The sequence below is a fragment of the Neopelma chrysocephalum genome, unplaced genomic scaffold (assembly GCF_003984885.1).
Source record: "Neopelma chrysocephalum unplaced genomic scaffold, ASM398488v2 Primary Assembly neopelma1_63, whole genome shotgun sequence".
Lineage (NCBI taxonomy): Eukaryota > Metazoa > Chordata > Aves > Passeriformes > Pipridae > Neopelma > Neopelma chrysocephalum.
Window position 1 is genome coordinate 9,575,676 of NW_020897720.1, and position 6,000 is coordinate 9,581,675.

General features: G+C 48.2%; 1 protein-coding gene across 1 annotated transcript in view; it reads right to left on the reverse strand.

Moving 5' to 3' along the window:
* Positions 1-4,188, reverse strand: part of LARP1 (La ribonucleoprotein domain family member 1) — a 34,698-nt gene extending 30,510 nt beyond the window's left edge. The window contains exon 1 of the mRNA XM_027682385.1: positions 4,093-4,188. The gene's annotated coding sequence lies outside the window, so the exon portion shown is untranslated. The remainder of the gene's footprint in view (positions 1-4,092) is intronic.
* Positions 4,189-6,000: the final 1,812 nt, after the last annotated feature.

Here is a 6,000-nt window from a genome sequence, read left to right on the forward strand (position 1 = left end):
GAGAGGGACTGGGAAGGGAAGTGCTGGTGGATGGCAGGATCGATTGGTATCTCTCCTCCTGACCTGCTGCCCAGCAGGGACAATCCAGAGAGGGAAAAAGTCCAAATTACACAGTCCAGCATGTGCTGCAAAGAGACCAGTGGTGCTTGAATCTTTTCCCTGTCCCACGCAACATTCCAGCTCAAACCTCTATCATCCTCAGAGGCCAAGGCAGTGCCTGCACAGGTTCCCGAGGCAGTTAGAGGTCTCTTCAAAGAAATGCTCAGTAGAGAAGGGGGCGAGGTTTATTAGGAAAAAGTAGCAAAGCAAGAAACCCCAAACCCAAAGATTAGCATGGCCAATTAAATCACTCCCGAGATCTCATTTGCTTCCTGTTCCCTTCCTTTGTTACCTGCTGAGCAGGCTCGGGGAGGGTCCAGCTCTCAGCCACTTAGATTTTCCCAACCCTATCCAGCTGCCAGGTCCACGCAAACACCTCCCATGCCTCTTAACTTACTGTAGGAAGTATCCTTACCCCCCCTCAAAGAGAAGCTGAAGCTTGAGACAGATGGATCAATCCTAACCTGATGCTGGTTAAGTCCTAAGACACCACCTATGGTCTGTGCAAGAGAAAGAAAAATCTGCCCAAGGGTTTATCAGCACCCACATCAATTCCTCCGCAAGGGTATCCAGACTAGCAGACCCCGGTAAGTGGTTTTCTACTCTCCATTCAGAGGAGAGGTTTGGTTCCTTCTCAGACACCCCCATCACCTACACCAGCTCAAGAGCTACAGTCAATGTGAGCTCTAAACATCAATTTCCCACAAACCACATGGAAACAAATGCTTGAAATAGGTTTTCAGTGTATAAGCACCTGTGGGTTTGGTGAAGCTCAGCTGTGGGGCCACTGCTATCTTACGTACTTGAAAAGGAATGAAGACCTCCAGCATCACCAAGCTGTAAGAGAAACACCTCTAGAAAAAATTACCTATTCCAAAGTCAGAGCATTACCTGTCTGAGACAGCTCCATAACTTTAACTTCACACCAACACTAAATTAGTACCTTAATGCTGATGTTCAGTCTCCTCCAGGCCAAAGGGGAGCAGCACTGACAGAGCAGGGCTGACACTGTGGGACCGGCACTGTGTCCAGCAAAAGCACCTTACAGAGATCCCTGTGGAAGAGGGTCCAGGTCTCTTCTCTGAGCACCACAGATGCCAGCGGGGTTCTGAGGAATGTATCTGGTCAGCCTGACCAGAAAAATGAGAACTGTCCAAACAGACAGTCCTGCGAATCCAACACTCACATGTGCACAGGCACACAAGGAATAACTGGAAGGTCACGGCTGTTTTTTCTCCCATCCACTTATCAGTGCTTGCACTGGAGAGAACAAACACTGGGTGTTCTCTCCTATTAACCCCTTCCCTCATCTCCAAAATGGAGAAGCAGCAAAACACTGTTGCTCCAAGCTAGAGTCCCAACATTCCTAATCATGAACCGAACAAGAAGCTGCAGAGGAAGTACAGGGCACCTTAAAGGTGCTCAATTACCGTTCCCATGGAGCTGCTGGTGACCCAGCTCTGCCTCACATTCTTTACTCACCAGTAAGCCTGAAGTGACATTACTGCAGACCTCCAGCCTTCCAGGAGACCAATCCTACATGAATCTGGGCCAAATGATCACAGTCATCCTCCCCAAATTGCTCTTTAAGACACCGGATATTGAACAGGCAGCAAAATTTCAGGCACAATCAAGCAAAATTAACATGCCTTAAAGACTCTTGTTGAAACACAGGAACCATTTTGGTGGAGCCCAGAAGCCAACTGGATCCCATACTGTGGAAAGTGAGATAGGATGGTGTTTCCCTCTGAAAGGGTTGTCACACTATCTGCGTGCATATCGAGGGTAGGCTCATCCTCCACAGACAAGCTTTGCCCAAGGACAGTGCAATAAGCAGCAGGCAGGACAGATCCTTCTCTCTACAGAGGAGAATCCATTACAGCAGCCAGAAATCCAGTCTCTCCAAGAAAGGGGATCCCACCCCAGCTCCTCAAAACCACCAGTATCACAGGTAAGCCTCATAAAATCAGTCAAGGATGTCATAAATCCCTCTGAAAACCCCAGGAACTGAAAATTGCAAGGCTCTCTCCACCTTAGGGCTGTAGGCAGAGGGCCAAGTAGGGGGGATGTAGGATACACAAGGCAGCACAGTGAAGACAACATAATTAAATCTCTTAACTGAATTACAAATCATCAGACCCACAGTCTGAGATGTTCCCTCCCTCTGGTCCGGGCTATCTGCTTGGTTTTAATCAAACACAAAGCCTTTCCAATCGCCCTCCGAACTCCAACTGTGCTTGGTTCCACTTCTCTGCTGGCAGTTAGATCAACTCAGATTTCAACTCCAACAAGAGGGTTATCTCGCTGTAATCTGCCACGTCTTCTCCAAATCATCTTCACAGTTGTTCTTACACGTTTAAGTTTAAAAATTTAAAATCATGGGTCATTTACAGAAAATTCTTCCCTGCACAGTGTGCAAATGTCACATCTATCATTCTCCAATTAAAAAAACAAACAAGCAGGGAGTTGAGTTCACCTCAGACTGGGAAGTCAAAAGAAAAGTCCCCTTTTGTTCAGATCAGTGCAAGACCCTCCACAGTGGCTGAGGATTTCTGAGCACTCAAAAGATGCATTAGATCATAGTCGGTATTCCCCCGAGCTCTCAAGGTTGAGCTGGGAGTTGGGAAATGAAATTCAATACGATTGCAGACCGTGAAGTCTCCTGCTTTGTCATCTGAGCACATGGTGGAGACACCTCTGTGATTTGCTCTTCTTTTTTGCTGGGCGGAACCTCGTGCACAAATATCCCATCGCTTCTGTTTCAGTCAGAGTAAAACCTCCCAACAATATTTTTTGGATACAGTACTCCACATTTTAGTATCTGCTGATACTTTGTCAGCATCCTGCATACTGCTGTCACTCTTTACACTTAATTCTTCATTCTATTTTTCCCTTTACCTGCCCACTTGCACAGCCTTGCAGCTGACCTACCAACAAGAGCCCTGGAGGTACACAGGTACAGCGAAGTGCTTCAGCCACTCCTTTAGGTATCTCTTTTTGTGCTAGAGAAGGCCAGGAGCATTGCTATTTCTTATTATGGTCAAGTCTTTATTTTCAAAGGCCCATTCTGTGAGGCCAGGAGAGCTGACACAGACTTTGTGACTATCTGGAAGTGCAACCCTTCTGGTTACAGCGGAGGTACAAAAGAATCCTAAGGGTCTTGCAGGAATAAACTCAGCGTTCTTTTGTAACATTTAATAAAATAAAGAAAAGGAAGATCTGACCTTGGAGAATCTGAAGAAATTAATTTCCTGTAGTTTGAAGTGAATGCTGGCTTATCAAACATTTAAGTGTTGCTTATAAACCGTTAAGTTCTCACTCTTTTATTCTATCACTAGCTTTGTCATCTGTAAGTGTGCAGACCAGATAGTTTGGTAACTAAGATATGGTAAATTAATCACTCATTTACCCCACTGACTAGGAGCTTTCAAAACCACAGTCTTAATAAAAAAAAAAAAAAAGGGCAGTGTGACTTAGTGTGAAGGCCGAATATATATCACAAATAATCTGCTTAAAGACAGTGCTCAGTATTTAGCAACATACCCATCTCTGAGTTACCAAGCAAGTAAAACACCAATCTCCCCACACACCTTTTCTCTTACTTTCCCCCATCAACAAAACTCTACCCTTTCCTCATTGTTGTGGTTTTTCCAATTTCATACTTGTTTCCCCACATATTTAGTCAGGAAAAAACTCAGCTCTTTTCTCAAGTGTTTCAGAACTTCTTAAAAGCCACCTTATCTAGCCCTGAAAACCCCCTGTTCTGTCCCGGCAGGCGAGTCAAAGAAGTCAAATGACTACCAGGAAAGCAGAAGCGATAAGAGCCCCCCTTGCCGGGTCCCTCCGGCGCAGCCATGCCCTGCAGACTGCAGAGTCACTCTGCAGGAGCGCGGCACACGCCGCCGCTCAGCTGGAAAAACGTGCTCAGCAGTGTGCTCAGCACAGACTCTGCTTCCTCCTCCCACCGCCCCCCGGGGAACTGCACCCCCATACCTGGGCCGGGAAGAGCGGAGCAGGACCCATCTCCCAGCTGCCGGGCCCCCCAGGCTCGCACAGCCCCTCCGGCTGCACCGGCGGGCGGCCAGCAGGAAGGACACGCTTCACATTTCCGCCCCCCGTCCAGCTTTCCAATCACAGTTTAACTCTGGCTCGTGTGTCAAGGACACGTGAGGTTCACAAGCCCCATCCAAGCCCCCATTTCTCCCCGTTACCTCCCTGGCTGTCGCTCTCATGGTCACCAAGGGATCTCTGCAGAGCCTGCCAGAGATCAAAGGAGTGACACTGGAGCACCGGAGACGCTTCTCCTTCAACACTTTCCTTGTGGGGCAGGGATGCCTCTCCTCGGCCCCATCAGAGGCTGGGGCTGCTTTGGGGAGCAAGTTGGGAGTGGAGAGCAGCGCCTGTGGACATGTGGCCAGGTCACAGGCCAGCTCTGCTGCTAAAGCAGCAGGTTGCAGACCTGTTTCCAGCCACTTCAAGAGGTGTCCGGCAGGAAGTGAACGTGCCTCCCTAGGAGCACAGGTTGGGGCAAGCTGTGCCCGCCAGCACATCGTGAGTGTCACACCCACTCTGGAGGGAACCAGAGTGCCATTTTCTAGATCAAGCGAACAAAGGGCATTTGTGTTACCTCTGAGTGCCACCAGAGCCAGACTGAGCAGCACCGAGACCTCAGTCACACCAACAACCACCTTTGTTGACCATTTCTAAAGGAAATGGAGGCTTCCCTCTGGCCTGTGGTGCCAGAGCACCCAACCCAGCCAGGGCCACCATGATCACCCCCAACACACTGTCAGTCCCAAGCTATCTGAAGCAGAGAACTCCACCAAACCTTCCAACTTGCAACCACGCAAAGGAACAGAGTGACTCAAACCCACAAAATAAGAATAAAATCACAACCATGCAGAGTATTGAAGCCTGCTGCACGTTCCCATACAACGCTGAAACACATGGAAGTGTCAAGGGAAGCTGCTGCTCCCTAAGTCAGCTTTGCTCTAGAAGGACAGTGAAGGTAAACCACTGATAAAGCAGGTTCACAGTCCTTCCTCCCTCTCCTTGCACGTCTCAGCAGAACATCCCTCAGCACACACAGCTTTAATGCTGCAGGAAGAGCTCTTGATCCTGGCAAAATCCACAGTGAGTGTCACACCAAAGCTGGGCTAGATGACTTGCTAAGGATGGCTCCAGTAACTTGGTCAGCCTGGTGCAATATTTAGACCAGCAGAGCCACAACACATCACACACCGATTTGCTTGGGAAGGACAATCCACCCAGGTCTTCCAAGGAAGCCCCCAAACTGCAGCACAAATGCATGCTCTGATAGAGGAAAGTACAGTTAAGAGGATCTTCTGGGAATCTCCAATTACAGGATGAGCCTCCCTTTAGAAACATGTTGACACTTGACCACCATTTCCACAACCTTTCCCAAAAACAAAAGTTTATCTTGCACAGCATTAGAATTGCTATCAGCAAACCTATTTCCACCAAATGCCTCGTGCCAGTTTTTACTCCACAGCTGCAGGACCTTCATGTGCACACCCACTTCTTTCAGCCAAGCAATCCAGACTGACCCTGACGCAGGACTCTCCCCACAAAGATATCTGGTAATCAATTTATTCAAGGCCAAATTCGGTTCCCATTTGTTCTGGTCACCCATCAGCACTGCCTAAACACACAAGTAGCTGTAAGTTCTCCCAGCACTGCATTAACTTCTTTGAAGTCTTTCTTTTCCCTCTCCTCTGACCTGCTCAAGTTGTGCAGCTGCATTATTTGCTGCAAGATATTCGGATTAGCCAGTTACTTCAATGCAAGGAGATAAAGTCTCCCAACTCCACTCAGAGCTCACTAACAAGGACCTGGACCTGCAGAATGACTTTGGAACTGAAGCTCAGTCTCAAGTGAAGA